At 43.6% G+C, this 18,669-nt stretch overlaps 1 protein-coding gene across 1 annotated transcript in view; it reads right to left on the reverse strand.

Moving 5' to 3' along the window:
• Nucleotides 1–18,669, reverse strand: part of LOC125462240 (acyl-coenzyme A synthetase ACSM3, mitochondrial-like) — a 654,353-nt gene that overhangs the window by 103,908 nt on the left and 531,776 nt on the right. Inside the window, exon 6 of the mRNA XM_059654111.1 lies at nucleotides 14,682–14,788. The gene's annotated coding sequence lies outside the window, so the exon portion shown is untranslated. The remainder of the gene's footprint in view (nucleotides 1–14,681; nucleotides 14,789–18,669) is intronic.

Raw genomic sequence — 18,669 nt, forward strand, 5'->3', positions numbered from 1 at the left:
AGTTATAGCAGTCCAAATTCAATTTCAGCTTATTGCTCCAAAAAGAATTGTGCTCTCTTACAACTGAAACTCAGTGACGCATTGAGAAATTTGCATCTCATATTTTTCCCATGCATTCACGATAGCTTCACATATTGGAGGTAAAATGTTGCCTGCAGAGTGTTTACTTTTAAAAAAAGTCAATGAAGTTAGACTTGGAATATACCAATTAACCATATTTCAGTAACTTGCATGGATGAACAAATCAGAGGCAGAAAGCGACATGGACTGATAACAGCAAGGGTTTTGGAGACTCCTTTCTTTCTCTCTCTCACACACACACACACACATACACACACACACACACACACACACACACACACACACACACACACACACACACACACAATCTCCCTCAAGCTCAGAAACAAAGTTGGTGAAGAGCAACTTGGAACAACAACAATTTAAGAAGAACTGTATGGCATTCTCAGCTCTGCCATTATGGAAAAAAAACAAAAAATAGTAGCTAAACACTTGGAATCAGGTTTCACACTGGCAATGCTTGACTATAAAAACCTGTAAGCCACAACTATCCTTAAATTTTCTGCTTGTACCGGATACCTCTCCCTCTTTATATGCAAACTCAATATCTGTGTATCTGGGATAGTAGGAGCTGCAGATGCTGGAGAATCTGAGATAACAAGGTGTAGCGCTGGATGAACACAGCAGGCCAAGCAGTATCAGAGGGGCAGGAAAGCTGACGTTTCGAGCCTAGGCCCTTCTTCAGAAATTTCATCCAGCTCTACACCTTGTTATCTGTGTATCTGGGTGTGCGTTTGATTATTTGTTTTATATTTTTTAAGGGTAGTGGCGATTAAACTCCAATTTCTCAATCAAGAAAACCTTGGAATTGGCTCATATTCATTTTTGAATAGGCTAGTTAGGTTTAATGATCGCTGCGTGCTGTGGGACCTTGTACAATAGCAACTGAGATCGATAAGTGGCAAAAATGGCCTCTTATTGAGCATCTGCAGTGGCACAGTTTGAGGCAGCCCTGATATCCAAAGTAGCCTCTTTTATAAGTGATAATGGGAATTGCAGATGCTGAAGAATCCAATATAATAAAGTGTGAAGCTGGATGAACACAGCAGGCAAAGCAGCATCTCAGGTGCACAAAAGCTGATGTTCTGGGCCTAGACCCTGCCTCCTGCAGTGCCACAATGATGCCACCCGAAGGTTGCAGGAACAGCAACTCATATTCCGCTTGGGAACCCTGAAGCCCAATGCTATCAATGTGGACTTTACCAGCTTCTAAATCTACCCTTCCCCCACTGCATCCCAAAACCAGCCCAGCCTGTCTCTGCCTCCCTAACCTGTTCTTCCTCTCACCCATCCCTTCCTCCCAACCCAAGCCGCACCTCCATCTCCTACCTACTAACCTCATCCCATCTCCTTGACCTGTCCGTCTTCCCTGGACTGACCTATCCCCTCCCTACCTCCCCACCTATACTCTCCTCTCCACCTATCTTCTTTTCACTCCATCTTCGGTCCGCCTCCCCCTCTCTCCCTATTTATTCCAGAACCATCACCCCATCCCCCTCTCTGATGAAGGGTCCAGGCCCGAAACGTCAGCTTTTGTGCTCCTGAGATGCTGCTTGGCCTGCTGTGTTCATCCAGCTTCACACTTTATTATCTTAGCCTCATTTATACACAGTTTTTACATACATTAAAATTTTAGTAGCATTATTGTGTCACATTGTTGTATCTATCGTACACAAGTTTGTGTGACATCTGTCCTGGGGAAGCAGGAGGTGTTTTATGCACTTGCTAAATGCTGGCTGATACCCCTGATAGGATTAGAATTTTTGTCCTGTCTAAATTTGCATAATTAAGAGGTGTTAGTCTTTTTGACTTTAAAATTAGTAATGTGAGTAAAAAATCTGGACCTATGTGATCTAAATAAGTGAGAAATTATGTGTGTACTAAATAAAGGTATAGAGGATATTAAACTGATCTGCTGCAGCTGGTTTTTGATGGCTCCTACACATTCAGTCATGCAGTTTCACAGAAGCGCTGTTTTGATACTAAATTTCTTAAAGTGGGTAATGACCTTTTCTCATATGTATTTAAAATGCACACATCTGTACGTTGTACAGAATGGCAGTCCTACATAAAAGTTAGAAATAGGTAGTACAGAGTTTTAGAAATAAGTAGCGTATAAGGAAATTTCAAGGAGATAAAAAGCAGCAGACTATAGGGACAACAGAGATGACAAGGCGTAGAGCTGAAAGAACACAGCAGGCCAAGCAGCACTGGAGGAGCAGGAAGGCTGATGTTTTGGCCTAGACATGCTGGTGGAGGAAACCGTTTGATGTTCTGCAGCCTATTCAGGTCTCTAGAGATGGTTTCGAAGTGCTAGTTAATATTATAATCTTGCCATAGTTTCAAATGAATTATGGAGATACGATAGTGGGGATGGCATTGTTCTGAGTAGGTTATGGTATTAACACTTATTCAGGGTAAGCCTTTGATACAGAAGCAGGTCTAAACAATGCTTCGTGCATAGGGGCGATAAGAATTGAAAGGTGTAAAGGAACAGTAATGGGTTGGCAGCCTAGAAAGGGATGTTTAGTTTATCTTGTAAGAGTAAAATGTACCAGAAAAACACAGTTTTATGAATGAATGGAAATGTGATATAGTAAACATAGGGCACTTGTGAGTGAGTTGGTAAAGAGAATCATAATACAGTGTCTCACAATGTTAACAAGGAAAAATAACTGTTGCAACTGATGGAGTGGTGCTGTAAAAAGAGGGGAGCCATGACCGGTCCTTTGCTGGCCCTAACAACCAGGATGATACTGTTCATTCCTGAAGGCAACCAAAATCGGGGCTTAATTTTTTGCATTGGAGTTCGAGAAGTACTGAATAACAGTGTGGTTTTCCTCAGAAATAAAAACCAGTTCAGTTAATAAAACAACAAATGCAATTGCTGTTACATTCTTGCTAATTTGAAGTAACAGCTACTATATTCACTGCTTCCCACATAGACTGCTGGTTTCACTGAGGCTGAGATTTTTAAACAACTTCAACTTAACATTACAGCAACTGAAGGGAATTGGTTTCGATTTTCAAAATTGCATGCTTCACCGTACAGGCCCTCATCTCTTAGGAAAACCACACAGTATATAAAATTACATAGAATTACATAGGATTTTACAGGACAGAGCCAGAGTATTTGGCCCAAATGGTATATGGTGATATCTATTCTGCTTGTGAACCTCCTCCCAACTTAAATATTTCTTGCATATGACTTCTGACTTATCCTCTATACATCTGAGCTTTGTCTCATCCACCCACTCACTGTAGAAGCAAGATCCACATTCTACACAAACTCTGTGTTAAGGCTTTCCTCCTGAATTCCCAACTGGATTTGTTAGTGATTCTTAAAAATATTTATGACCCTTCATTTCAAGACCACCAAATGCACACTCTCCCTTTCCCATACAAATACGAGCATTTTCTCAATGTCTACCCCGGCGAGTAGTGGCAAGTTCAAGTATCCCTCTGGTACTCGATGGGCACAGACAGATAGTGTTTGTAATGTGGACAAAAAGGTTGATTGTCAACTTGCAAATCTTTTCAAAAGGTTTATGGTGAGTCACAGAGTGAGAGTGTTCCAGGTCATCCGCTTGATGCAGATTGGTGGCCCCAGATTATACCTCACCTTTGAGCCAGTGAACTGTTTCAAGAAACGGACATAAGATAGTGAGCTGTTGCACTCTGATGTAGGAAGCTTTCTGAGTTTAAGTCTACCAGATAGCTAGAAAAAAAGAGGCCTGCCTTGGTTGGTTATAGGTTCACAGTTCTGGTATCAGTTTGGTAAATCCTTTTTCCACTTTCTCTAGTACCTCTTAAATTCTTTTCATAATCTGGAAACCAGAACAGTTCATTGTACTCGGTGTCATTTAACCAAGGCTCTACACATGTTTAACATTGCCTCTTGGCCTTTCAGCACAGTAGAAATTAAGGTCAGAGCTATGTTTAGTTTGATATGCCCTAGTCCTTCTAGGTGAAAGTAGTTGTAGGTTTGAAAGGTGCTGTCTAAGATTTCTTTGGTGCATTTCTGCAATGAGCCTTGTAGCCGGTACACACTGCTGTTAATGAACATCGGTGGTGGAGGGAGTGGGATGTTTGTCATTGTGGTGCCAGTCAAGCATCTGCTTTGTCCTGGATGGTGTGGAACCTCTTGAGAGTTGTTGGATCGGCATCGACTGAACAAGCTGCTCCACTAATCTGCTAAATATCTCTCAGAAAATTCAAATCAGGCTTCTTCTAATCTTAAAACCTTTAATGTGGGGTTAATTTTATGTTCGATTACTAATCTTTGCAGATATTACAGCCAGAAATTCCTGAGGACAGATCAGGATTAAAACAGAACATGGAAGAGCCCTTGGCTTCTGGAGATTCCAAACACACGTAAGATTTGAATGGAATTCCTTTTCGATTTCAATGATGGATGGGACTATTTGAGCTTTTATTCTTTTGTGGAATGAGGGTATTGCTAGCAGAGTGCTGTTGCAAATGCCTAATTGCCCTTGAACAGATTGGTTGCTAGACCAGCCAAGAATCAGTTACTTTGCTGTGGGTCTGGAGTCTCACATAGGCCAGTCCAGGTAAGGATGGCAAATCTTCCTCATGTCCCATGGGTTTTTACGGATAAAAGCAAAATTCTGCAGATGCTGACGACTCGATACAAACACAGGAAATGCTGGAGAAGCTCAACAGGGCTAGCAGCATCTGCGGAAAAAGGAAAACAGAGTTAGCACTCTGATTCCAATACAAGTCTTTCAGAGAACGAAATTTGATGATAGCGACATGCTTACCATTAGGTAGAGGGACTAGCTTGCAATTCTAGATTTGCTTAACTGAATTGAAAGTTTACCAGCAGCCATGGATTTGAACCAGCTTTCCTCAGAGAATAAGCCTGGATCTCAGGCTTATATTCTTGCAACATTGTCACGATACCAGCATCTCTCTAACTCAGACAGGTCTCAAGGTCAAATTTTAAATTCATTCACTAAATTTATATTTAACATTCTGAGATGGATATCTAATTTTTTTTCTCTCTGTTTGACTTCATGCAACAATAAGAAACAGGAACTACCTAATATAAAATGTAGCTAATTAAGCATAAAATTGTCATGAAGTCATTTTAACTGTATAAACAGCAACTCAAAATTATATCAATATGTCACGTTTAACTCAATGCATACCTTGTCATTTTTAAGAATAACATGAAAGGAACCTATGAAACATAACGCCTTCCCAAGTTGTCAAACATGAAAGAAATCAAATTAAAAGAGCCAGGCTGCTGGTAATCCAACTTTGATGATCTCTGTGGAAAGGTCTTTTTTTTTGCTCCTTTTGAAATTAAGTTTTGGGCTTCCCCAGCTATTTTTCAAACTCAGGGGATAGGCCTTTGAATCCACACTGATGCTTTTGACAGTGGTTTTATGGGCTTTGTCCACAGATGCTGGCTTAGAAAGTTCTGCAGCAGTTAGAAGGAGCTACACTTCAGTAGTATGTGATTCAGACATGAGAAGCCTCAAGCTGTTCTCAGATATTTGGGAGAAGCTGGCACATTGCAAACTTGATTGCTATTTGCAGAATATTGTTATAACACCAATGTTATATTGTTATAACACCATGAAGAATGCCACACTGTTTCATTAAATTAACTACTTCTCCGCTACAAAGTTACAACTACAGCAATTAAAACGTGTCATGCAGATAAAGGAGGAGCTTGCATTTATTTTGCATTTTTCATGCACTTAAGATATTCTAAAGTGCTTTACTGGACAATGAAGTACTTTTGAGTGTAGCCGTTATTATAGTGCAAGAAATGCAGTGGTCAAGGTCCTAAGAAACTGCAAAATGATGGTGACCAGATTATCTGCTTCAGGCGCTGGTTGAGTGAAAACTACCGCTCTGGGTGGAATGTTTATTGAGGTCACTCGTACCAACATTGAGGAAAAGTGCATCTGCAAGGGGTTGGTTTCTTTCATTCACCCTGGGTCATTGGTGTCACTGACTGGGCCAGCAATTATTGCCGATCCCTAGTTGCCCTTCAAAAGGTGATAGCAAACTGCCTTCTTGAACTGCTGCAGTCCACATGCTGTAGGTAGACCCACGATACCACTAAGAAGGGAATTCCAAGATTTTGACCTGACAATAGTGAAGGAACGGTGATAGATTTCCAAGTCAGGATGGTGAGTGGCTTGGAAGGGACCTTGCAGGTATTCCTATGTACCTGCTGCCCTTGTCCTTCTAGCGGGAAGTGGTCATGGGATGTGGAAGGAGCTGTCTGCAGTGCATCTTGTAGATAGTACACACTGCTGCTACTGAGCGACGCTAATGGAGGGCATGGATGCTGGTGGTTGTGGTGCTAATGAAGTGTGTTGTCTTAAGTGTTGTTGGAGCTGCACTCATCCAGGCAAGTGGGGAATATTCCATCACACTCTTGACATATGGCTTGCTGATGGTGGACAGGCTTTGGCTAGTCAGGAGGTGAGTTACTCAGTACAGTATTAATTCGCTCTGACCTGCTCTTGTGGCCAGTGTACTTATGCGATGAGCCCAGTTTAGCTACTGGTCAATAGTAACTCCAGGATGTTGAGAGTAGGCGATTCAGTGATGGTAACACCATTGAATGTCAAGGGGAGGTGGTTAAGTTGTCTCTTATTGGAGATATTTATTGCCTGACATTTCTGTAGCACAAATGTTACTTACCACTTGTCAGCCCAAGCTGGATATTGTCCAGATTTTATCATATTTGAACATTGATTGCTTCAATATCTGAGGATAATGCTGAACATTGTGCAATCATTGGAGAACAATTCCACTTCTGACATTATGATGGCTGGAAGGTCATTGATGAAGCATCTGAAAATGTTTGAGCCGAGGACACTACCCTGAGGAATTCCTGCAGAGATGTCCTGGAGCTGAGATAACTGACCTCTAACAACCACAACGAGCTTGCTATGTGCCAGATATGCCTACAGTCATCAGAGATTTTGCCCCGATTCCTGTTGATTCCAGTTTGCCAGGGCTCCTTTGTGCCGCACTTGGCCAAATGTGGCCTTGATGTCAAGGATTGTCACTGTCACCTCACCTCTGAAATTCAGCTCTTTTGTCCATGTTTGAACCAAGGCTGTAATGAGGTCAGGCGCTGAATGGTCCTGGTGGAACCCAAACTGGGCGTCACTGAGCAGGTTATTGCTGAGCAGGTGCTGCTTGATAGCTTTGTTGATGACACTTTAATGATAATCAAGAGGAGACTGTTGGGGTGGTAACTGGCTGGGTTGGATTTGTCCTACATTTTGCGTACGGGATGAACCTGGGTAATTTTCCCCATTGTCAGGTTGATGTCAGTGTTGTAACTGTACTGGAACAATGCAGTTGGCTAGGGGAGTAACAAGTTCTCGAGCATAAGTCTTCAGTACTATTGCCGGAATGTTGTCAGGGCTCAAAGCCTTTACAATATCCAGTGCCTCCAACCACTTCTTGATATTCTGTGGAGTCCATCTTAAGGAATATCTCCCTGCAAATATCCTGTTACTTATGTGTGTGCCTGTCGTTAGCTAGGCCAACCCTAATTTCCCCCGAAGAACATGGTAGTGAGCTGCCTCATGAATTGGGATGTGGGCATACCACAATGTTTTTTCGGAGCGAGTTCCAGGACTTTTACTCAATGACAATGAAGGAATGCTGATACAGTACCACATTAGGGTGGAGTGCAGTTTGAAGGGGAATTTGTAGGTGATGATCTTCCCATGCATGTCCTGTCCTTGGCCTAATAAACAGTAGAGTTAATGGTTTGGAAGGTGCAATCAAAGGACCTGCACTAGGTTTGGCTTCTTGACTGTTGCTGGAACTGCACTCACTGGGACATGTGGGGATGATTCCATTGCTCTCCAGACTTATGCCTTGAAATTTGTGGACAGGCTTCGGGAGTCGGGAGGTGAGTTACTCACTACAGGATTGCCAGCCTGTGACCTGCTGCTGTAGCCACAGTGTTTATAGGGTGAATGATAACCCCCAGGTTTTAATAGAGAGGGATTCAGAAATGGTACTACCATCATTGAACTTCTCTCTTGTTGGAGGGAAGGTCATTAACAGTGGGTGGCACGTGTTACGTGCCACTTACCAATCCAAACCTGAATGTTGCCTAGGACTGCTTCAGTATCTGAGCAGCTGCGAATCAGATTAGATTCCTTAGTGTGTAAACAGGCCCTTTTGGCCCAGCAAGTCTCCACCGCCCCTTGAAGCATCCCACCCAGACCCATCCCCCTATAACCCACACACCCCGAACACTACGGGCAATTTGGCATGGCTGATCCACCTAGCCTGCACACCTTTGGACTGTGGGAGGAAACCGGAGCTCCTGGAGAAAACCCACACAGACACTGGGGACGATGTGCAAGCACGAGGGGTCATAGCTTTAAGCTGGTTGGTGGAAAGTATAGAGGGGATGTCAGAGGCAGGTTCTTTACGCAGAGAGTTGTGAGAGCATGGAATGCGTTGCCAGCAGCAGTTGTGGAAGAAAGGTCATTGGGGTCATTTAAGAGACTGCTGGACATGTATATGGTCACAGAAATTTGAGGGTGCATACATGAGGATCAATGGTCGGCACAACATTGTGGGCTGAAGGGCCTGTTCTGTGCTGTACTGTTCTATGTTCTAAAGGGAATTGGCTGAAGACTGGTACCTGTAATGCTGGGAAACACTGGAGGAGGCCGAGATGGATCATCCACTCAGGACTTCTAGCTGAAGATTACTGCAAATGGCTCAGCCGTATCTTTCACACTGATGTGTTGGGCACTTCCATCATTGAGGATGGGGGTGTTTTTGGGGCCAGGGTGTTGTTTAATTGTCCACCACCATTCATGACACAATGTAGCAGGACTGAAGAGCTGCGATCTAATCCATTGGTTGTGGGAACAAAAACAAATTTACTGGAAAAGCTCAGCAAGTCTAGCAACAACTGTGAAGGTAAAAATAGAGTTAACGCTTCGGGCCAGAACCAGTTCTGAGGAAGAGTCACCGGACCCGAAACGTTAACTCTGTTTTTTCCTTCACAGATGCTGCCAGACCTGCTGAGCTTTTACAGCGAATTTGTTTTTGTTCCTGATTTAAAGCATCCGCAGTTCTTTCAGTTTCCATTGGTTGTGGGATTGCTTAGCTCAGTTTGTCATTTGCTGCTTATTTTGTTTGGCACGCAAGTAATCCTGTTTGGTAACTTCACCAGGTTGAGACCTCATTTTTAGATATGCTTGGTGCTGCTGCTGGCATGCCCTCTATCGAACAAGGATTGATTGCCTGGCTTGATGGTAATGGTTGGGTGGGGGATACACTGGATATTGAGGTTACAGATTGTGCTGGAGTACAGTTTTGCTGCTGATGATGTGTCCCATAGCATCTCATAAATGACCTGTCTTGACTTACTAGATCTGTTCAAGGTCTGTCCCATTAAGCACAGTGATAGTGCCACATAATACAATGCAGGTTGTTCCCAATGTGAAGGTGGAACTTTGTCTCCTCAAGGACTGTGCAACAGTCATGCTTACCAAAACTGTCATGGATGGATGAAGGATGAGGACAAGTATGTTTTTCTCTCTTGTTGGTTCCCTCATCCTTTTGGACCCGACCAGCTTGATCAGTAGTACTGCTGCCGAGCCACTCTTGGTGGTGGACATTGTAATCTTCAATCCAGAGTATATTTTGTGCCCTTGCCACCCTTGGTGCTTCCTCTAAATGTTGTTCAACATGGAAGATTTCTGATCCATCAGATGAAGGAGGACAGTATGTGGTAATCAGCAGGAGGTTTCCTTGCTCATGTTTAACCTGAAGCCATGACATGTGTAGGCCAGACAGGATGAGGAGAGCAGGCTTCCTTCCCTGAAGGACGTTAGTGAGCCAGTTAGATTTTTCCAACAATTGACAGTGATTTGTTGGTCAATCAAATATTTTTAATTCCAGGTTTTTTAAAAAATTGAGTTCAAATTCCATCATTGGCCATGGTGGGATTCGAACGTGGGTCCCCAGAACATTAGCCGAGTTTTGTCATTTCTCTCATGTTGATTTTCTCGTCAGCTGATAGAGGCCCAATTCGACAAGTACATCTTTAGAACTCAACCATGTCATTCAGTAGTGGTGCTACTGGGCTACTTTTGGTGATGGGTATTGAAGGCACCCTGATCCAATGTACATTCAGTGCCCTGACAAAATTTGCTAATTTAAGCTCAAAAACCAAGAGATAACCAATGACCAGCTGTTGAAATGAGACCTTGTTTCCCTGCGATGGAAATAGTTGTACAAAGTTCCATTTTGGGATCCATAGCTTTACAATCGCTTTGTTAAGTTAGAATACTTTCACCTAGTGATTACAATTACCATGAGTGATTCTTAATGACAGTGTGCTTTGCTGTGAACACATTTACATTGCTCCTTCTGTCTCAGGCGCTTCCTTATGACTCAACAGCTGCAGTACATTGAATTCAGACAAATGTAATGAACATAATATGTGAAAAAAATCTTCTGTTGTCATTAACTGTGGCATTTATTCATTTGTACAAAATTACAGTAATTAGAAACATGAAGTCAGCTTGTATCAATAAAAGCAAATGCACATAATTATTCTTGAAATATTTTGCACAGTGTCTACCGTGCTTGCACTATTTCAGCTTCGTGATTTATCTTTTCATTTTTAAGTAATGACATACCATGCTACAGTAATGAATGTATCAAATGCAGTAACACCATTGATGCTTGATTGAGTACCCATATTCTATTCATTGATATAAGCATTATTCCCATTTAGGTCTACCTTGCTTCAATGGAGCACCTGTGGTTTTTAGTCATCTGTGGGATGTGATCATCATTGGCTAGGCCAGAATTTATTGTACTTCCCTAAATTTCCCTGAAGAAGGTGGTGGAGAGCTGCCTTCTTGAAATGCTGCTGTCTTTGACGTGTAGGAAAACTTACAATGCTGCAAGGAAGGGAGTTCCAAGCTTTGTTTCTGAGGGGATGGTGACATAGCTCCAAATCAGAATGGTGTGTGACTCAGAGGGGAGCTTGAGGAATGTGGCATTCCTATGTGTCTTCTGCCCTTTGTCCTTTGAGGTGGTAGCAGTTGTGGGTTTGGAATGTCCTGTGGAAGAATCTTTGGTGCATATCCCGCAGATAAACTGAAACATTTGCAACAATGTTCGACCGGAAGTATTGAGTGGATGATCCATCTCATCGTCCTCTGGAGGTCCGCAGCATCACTAGGCCTTCAGCTAATTTGATTCACTCCATACAATGTGAAGAAACAACTGGAAGTGCTGGATACTGCAAAGGCTATGGGCCCTGACAACATCCTACAATAGCACTGAAGACTTGCACTCCAGAACTTGCTCCGCATCTATCCAAGATGTTCCAAGTATCAGCTACTAACTGGCATCTCCCTAAAGATGCGGAAAATTGCCCAGGTCTGTCTTGTACATAAAAAGCTGGACAAATCCAACCTTTCCAATTACCACTCTATCAATCTACTCTCAATGATAAGTAACTGGTGGAAGGTGTCATCAACAGTGTTATCCACTGTTTTGCAATAACTTACTCACTGATGCCCAGTTTAGTGTCTATCAGGACAACTCCGATTATTACAGCCTTGGTTCAAACATGGACATAAGAGCTGAATTCCAGAGGTGGGGCGAGAATGACTGCCCTTGACATCAAAGCTGCATTTAACTGTATATGGCATTAAGGAGCCTGGGCAAAACTGGGGTGTCAATGAGAATCAGGAGGGAAATATTCCACTTATTAAAGTGATGCCCAGCACAAAGAAAGCTTGTCGTGGTTGTTGGAAGTCAGCCATCTCTGTGGCATCAAGGAACAAAGCTGGAGTCAGTGAGAAACTCTCAGTCTGGCTAGAGTTGTACCTAACGCTAAGAAAGATGGACGTAGTTGTGGAGATTGGTCACCCCAGATCCAGGAAATCTCTTCAAGACTTCCTCAGGGTAGTTTCCTTGGCCCAACTGTCTTTAGCTCCTTCATCAATGACCTTCTTCCATCATAAGATCAGAAGTGGGGATGTTCGCTGATAATGGCATAATTTCCAGGACCATTCGCAACCCCTCAGGCATTGAAGCAGTCCATATAGAAATACAGCAAGACCTGAATAAGATCCAGGCTTGGACTGACAAAGTGGCTCATGGCATTCGTGCCATACAAGTGTCAAGGAATGACCACCTCTAACAAAAATAGAATCTAACCAATGGCCCTTGCCAATCCATGGCATTACTTTTGCTGAATCCCTCAGTAACAACACCCTGACCATTGACCAAAAATGGAACTGGACTAGCCATATAAACACTGTGCCTGCAGGACCAAGTCAGAGGCTTTGAATCTTGTAGTAAGTCATTTGCCTCCTGACTCCTCTGAGCCTGACCACCATCCACGCAACACAGGAAGTATGTGCGAATACTCCTCTCCTGCCTGGATGAGCGCAACTTCAAAAAAACTCAAGCTTAACACCATTAAAACATTTGATTGGCAACTAATCTACAAACCTTTACTCTCATCACCACTGACACTCACTAGCAACAGCATGTACCATCTAAAATCATCGACAAAATGTACTGCAGAAATTCACAAAAGATCCTTAAACAGCACCTTCCAAACCCATAAACATTTCCATAGAAAGACCAGGACAAGCAAATAAATGGGAAATACGTAACCATTCCCTCACAATTGCTGAGGCAGAAGCTTGGAATCCCTTTCCTAGATTCCCTACAGTGTGGAAACAGAGCCTTTGGCCCAACAAGTCCACACTGCCCCTTGAAGCATTCCACCCAGACCCATCCCCCTATAACCCACACACCCCTGAACACTACGGGCAATTTAGCATGGCCAATCCACCTAGTCTGCACATCTTTGGACTGTGGGAGGAAACCCACACAGACACGGGGAAAATGTGCAAACTCCACACAAACAGTCGCCTGAGGCTGGAATCGTACCTGGGTCCCTGGTGCTCTGAGGCTGCAGTGCTAACCACTGAGCCACCATGACGCCCCTAACCCTAACCCGAACAGCATTGTGTTGTACACCAAATTGACTGCAATGGTTCATGAAGGTAACGTACCACCATCTTTTCAAGGGCAGCTATGAATGAACAATAAATGCTAGGCCAGCAAGCAATGCCCACATCCCACGAAGTGAATGAAAAAAAGATGGTAAACATACTGCTACTGTAACTAAGGGAGTATTGAAGGAAATGGATGTGGTGTCAATCATGTGGGCTGCTTTCTCATTGAGTGTTGTTGAAGCTGCACTCATCCAGGCCATTATACCATTATAGTTTTACACAGTTAGTCCTTGTCTTTTGTCTTAGTCATTGTAATTCCAAGAATAATTGTTCTAAGCCATACTAGATGCAACTAATTTTCAAACAAAAATGCTGAAAATTCTAGTTATTATAATGTGAAATGATTTCTTGGAAAAGTGGTTCTGAATGATGGATTTGGCTTAATGGCTATGTTCAAGTGGTAACTCTTAATTGGTGACATGCAATTTACAGTCATCTATGACAGTAGGGAATTGTGAACAGGATGGTTCCTGTAGTTGAATAAAATTGGAGAGATTTGGCTTATTAGTTCCCTCATTAATTGGCTATTTCTGAGAATTAACAGATTTACCAGTAGGGCATCAAAACAATTGAAATAAAAACAGAGATTGTTGCAAGCATTTCTGGGCCGAGCCGTACATGTGGAGAGAGAAAGAGAGCTAATGCTTCGGGTAACCATTTGTCGGAAAGAAATGGACCTTTTTCCCTGAAGAGGGCCCATCAATCTGAAACTTGTATGTTGTTTTTCTCTGCAAAATTTTAGCCTGACTGAGTATTTCCAGCATGTTTTTTATTATTGCAGATTTCCAGCATTCATAATATTTTCATTTTATCAAAACCATTACTTTGCCGGAAGCAAGAAAGCACTGGAAGTCTATGGTCCAATATGTGCCGGGAACACATTTAGTTGCAGCATGGCATTATTTCATTCATTGGTTTCAAAACTGTAACTTTTAAAAGACTATTAACGTGTGGGGGCCTTCCAATTCTAATGTTGTGACTGAATTAGATGTGTTTAAATGTGATAAAACTATGGCCAAATTTTCTGGTCTCTAGATTGTCAGATTTGGCAGCATCATTGAAGATGTGAGTCAGGTTTCTGTGGAAATGCTGATCTTGAACTTCCAATGGAAATACTTGGGAAGTTTAAATTCCAGATGGGCAATTCCTGTGCTCCCTGGAGCTCTCCATGTATGTTCTGACTCCTGGCTAATGTTGGAGAGGAAAGATTAGACTAATACCTCTTCCAACCTCTAGTTAACTCCACAGCTAAGGCCTCCTCAAATCATGCCCAGTCTGTCATTGAACCTGAACACCCTCAGACAGTCCAACTGGACCCAACTACCCTCTGACTGACATATCCCAACCACCGAGTTACCCCGCGCGAATTGACCAGTCCCGATTCACTCCACTTACAATCTTGCTCACACACCCACCTCCCTCTTTTACACACTTCACCCATCGACACACCAACTCACTCACCACTTCATTCATCCATCCACCACATCTCCAAGACTGGAAAGTTAAACTTACAGCAGCTGCCTTCAGAACAAGGAAGGACCATTTCCTGTCTTTCTCTGACTCTGCTCTGGCAGAATTCCCTGGGAATGCATCTCTTTGGCAGCAGGGATTGGACAAACCTGGAAGAAATGGGCAGAAGCACTGTGTAACATGAGATTTGAACAGAGATAGTGGGAACTGCAGATGCTGGAGAATTCCAAGATGACATGTCCATCATGGGCCTCCTGCAGTGCCACAATGATGCCACCCGAAGGTTGCAGGAACAGCAACTCATATTCCGCCTGGGAACCCTGCAGCCCAATGGTATCAATGTGGACTTCACCAGTTTCAAAATCTCCCCTTCCCCCACCGCATCCCTAAACCAGCCCAGTTCGTCCCCTCCCCCCACTGCACCACACAACCAGCCCAGCTCTTCCCCCCCACCCACTGCATCCCAAAACCAGTCCAACCTGTCTCTGCCTCCCTAACTGGTTCTTCCTCTCACCCATCCCTTCCTCCCACCCCAAGCCGCACCCCCAGCTACCTACTAACCTCATCCCACCTCCTTGACCTGTCCGTCTTCCCTGGACTGACCTATCCCCTCCCTAAGTCCCCACCTACACTCTCTCCACCTATCTTCTTTACTCTCCATCTTCGGTCCGCCTCCCCCTCTCTCCCTATTTATTCCAGTTCCCTCTCCCCATCCCCCTCTCTGATGAAGGGTCTAGGCCCGAAACGTCAGCTTTTGTGCTCCTGGGATGCTGCTTGGCCTGCTGTGTTCATCCAGCCTCACATTTTATTATCATGAGATTTGAACACATGGGCACCTCAAGGACCATGACTCAGGGATCCTATATCCTATTGGCATCAGGTCATTAGAAACATTAAGGGTAAATGTGGGCCTATTTACAATGCTCATACGGAATAAGCATGCATTATGCTGAAGAATTCCTTTGTCTTTTCCACTCCCTTCCATCAGACACCTATTTTTCAGCATGAGTCCGACTACCCCATTTCCTACCCCCCGCTGTCACTTCCTGCTGATGAATTGCTCAGCCCCCTGACTCACTGTTTTCCATCATTATTGCTCCAGGCTGAAGGAGTCCAGTTACACACTTAGCTGCTTGAAGACTGTTGTCCCAATGACCACAGATAGCACGCAGTGACCATGATTTTTTTCCCCCCTTTTTCACTCAGGGGGTGTGGGCATCCCTGGATGGGCCAGTACTTGTTGTCCATCCCTAATTTCCCGGGAAGCAGTTAAGAGTCAACCACATTGCTGTGGATCTGGAGTCACATGTAGGCCAGAACAGGTGAGGATGGCAGTTTCCTTCCCTAAAGGGCAGTAGTGAACCATAGATAATGCGAACTGCAGATGCTGGAGAAGCCAAGATAACAAAATGTGAGGCTGGATGAACACAGCAGGCCAAGCAGCATCTCAGGAGCACAAAAGCTGACATTTCGGGCCTAGACCCTTCATCAGGTGAATGGTCTAGGCCCGAAACGTCAGCTTTTGTGCTCCATTAGTAAACCAGATGGGTTTTGCCCCAACAATTGGCAATCGATTCACAGTCATCATTAGACTCTTAATTCCAGATATTTATTGAAATCAAATTCCACCATCTGCCATGGTGGGATTCAAACCCCAGATCCCAGAACATTATCTAGCATCTGGATTAACAATCCAGCAATAATACCAATAGGCCATCCTCGCCCCATGTGCTAAGCTGTTACCTAATTAGTTTTTTTAGTTGTGCCATGATGGCTGGAACCTTCAGGTCTACATTAACGGCAGCATTCTTTACTTCCACCGAAATAAAAACCGGAAGAATTGCGGATGCTATAAATCAAGAACAAATACAAAGTTGCTGTAAAGTTCTGAGAAGAGTCACTGAACCTGAAACGTTAACTCCGATTTTTTTCTTCACAGATGCTGCCAGACCCGCTGAGCTTTTCCAGCAACTTCTGTTTTTGATCTTTTCTTCCACTGCCTTTCTGGGAAGATGGTAGGAATTTGGGTGATGTCCAGCGTTTGCTGAAGAAGACCTTCTCAGCCTCTTTTCTTCCCTCGTATCTTCCAAAGAATCCAGGTTCTAGGTCAGTCTGTAGCACAGTAACAGTGTGCTAAACAGGGTAGATGGAGAGCATTGAGCAAGGGCGTTTGATTTGTTCACTGGGATCTCCTGCAGTAGGTCACGATCCTAGCAAACTGCTCAAGTCCCTTGCGCAGTGCCCTCCAGCATCGTCACACCCTGCTGCTGGAGGACACGTTACAATTTGATGAGGAAATTCATCACGAGCATTGGCAATCCTTTTGGAAGATTCAGGTATGTGAGATTTTGAAAATATAAATGTTCCTTTAGGTGCATAATTGCCAACTGCAAGAGCATAGCACCTTCCAGAGAAATGCAGGAAAAGCAAAACCCAAACATCACAGTTAGCGCTGCTGCTTCACAGCGCCAGGGAACTGGATCCGATTCCAGCCTCGGACGACTGTCTGTGTGGAGTTTGCACATTCTCCCCGTATCTACCTTTGTTTCTTCTCGATGCTCTGATTTCGTCCCACAGTCGAAAGATGTGCAGGCTGGGTATATTGACCATGGCAAATTAGACCATAAGACATAGGAGTGGAAGTAAGGCCATTTGGCCCATCAAGTCCACTCCACCATTTAAATCATGGCTGATGGGCATTTCAACTCCACTTCCCTGCACTCTCCCCATAGCCCTTGATTCCTTCTGAGATCAAGAATTTGTCGATCTCTGCCTTGAAGGCATCTAACGTCCCGGCCTCCACTGCACTCCGTGGCAATGCATTCCACAAGCCCACCACTCTCTGTAGCATCCTTGGTTATGAAGACTAGGTGGGTCAGCCAAGATAAACGTGGAGTGTGGGGACAGGATGGATGTCTGGGTTTGGATGGGATGCCCTTGGAGGGGCAGACTGAATGCGGCAAATGTCTACTTTCCTCACTGTAGGGATTCTATAATTCAATAGTATGAATTTAAATGGCTGGGTGAGATAAAGGGTTTGAATGACCATTTCTCATTCCTTGATTTATCAGGAAATTGACTAGAGACCAACCTTTCGTTTATTTTACTTCCATTGTAATTAATAAAATGTCTGAGAAAGCCGTACAGCGCAGTCAGAAAAAAAAGATTGATTTAATTCTGCCAGGAATTGCCCTAACAACTACTCTGGCAAGAAAGGCGCTATTCAAAGGAACGTGCTTCAGCCTTAAGCAAAAGAATTAATCAACTTGGTAAGAGGGGCAGGTTGAAGCTAGACTTTGGAAAATCTTGTCAATCCAGTAAACACAAAGGCAAGTGAGATCTTCTTGTTGAGTGATGGTGCACTTTAAGGAATCAGTATCAAGTACTCTTACTGTGGCCAATTTCTTGTGAAAACTCAGCTAATTCTGGTCTCCCGATTGTAGGAAGAATGTTGTTAAACTTGAAAGGGTTCAGAAAAGATTTACAAGGATGTTGCCAGCGTTGGAGGGTTTGAGCTATAGGGAGAGGCTGAGTAGGCTGGGGCTATGCTCCCTGGAGCATCGGAGGCTGAGGGGTGACCTTATAGAAGTTAATAAAATCATGAGGGGCATGGATAAGGGAACAGTCAAAGTTTTCATCCCAGGGTAGGGGAGTCCAAAACTAGAGGGAATAGGTTTAGGGCAAAAGGGGAAAGATTTAAACGGGACCTAAGGGGCAACTTTTTATGCAGAGGATGATGTGTATATGGAATGAGCTGGCAGAGGAAGTGGTAGAGATTGCTACAATTACAGCATTTAAAAGGCATTTGGATGGGTATATGAATCAGAAGGAATTAGAGGGATATGGGCCAAACCCTGACAAATGGGACTAAATTAATTTAGGACATGGATGAGTTGGACCGAAGGGTCTGCTTCTGTGCTGTGCAACTCTATGACTCTAAACCCTTCTGACTCTCAAGCCATTCAGTTCCATGTCTCCCTTGAAAGACATTCTGACTGCCCTTGTGACATTGACAATGTTTATTCCACCC

Source organism: Stegostoma tigrinum, chromosome 23, assembly GCF_030684315.1.
Source record: "Stegostoma tigrinum isolate sSteTig4 chromosome 23, sSteTig4.hap1, whole genome shotgun sequence".
NCBI lineage: Eukaryota > Metazoa > Chordata > Chondrichthyes > Orectolobiformes > Stegostomatidae > Stegostoma > Stegostoma tigrinum.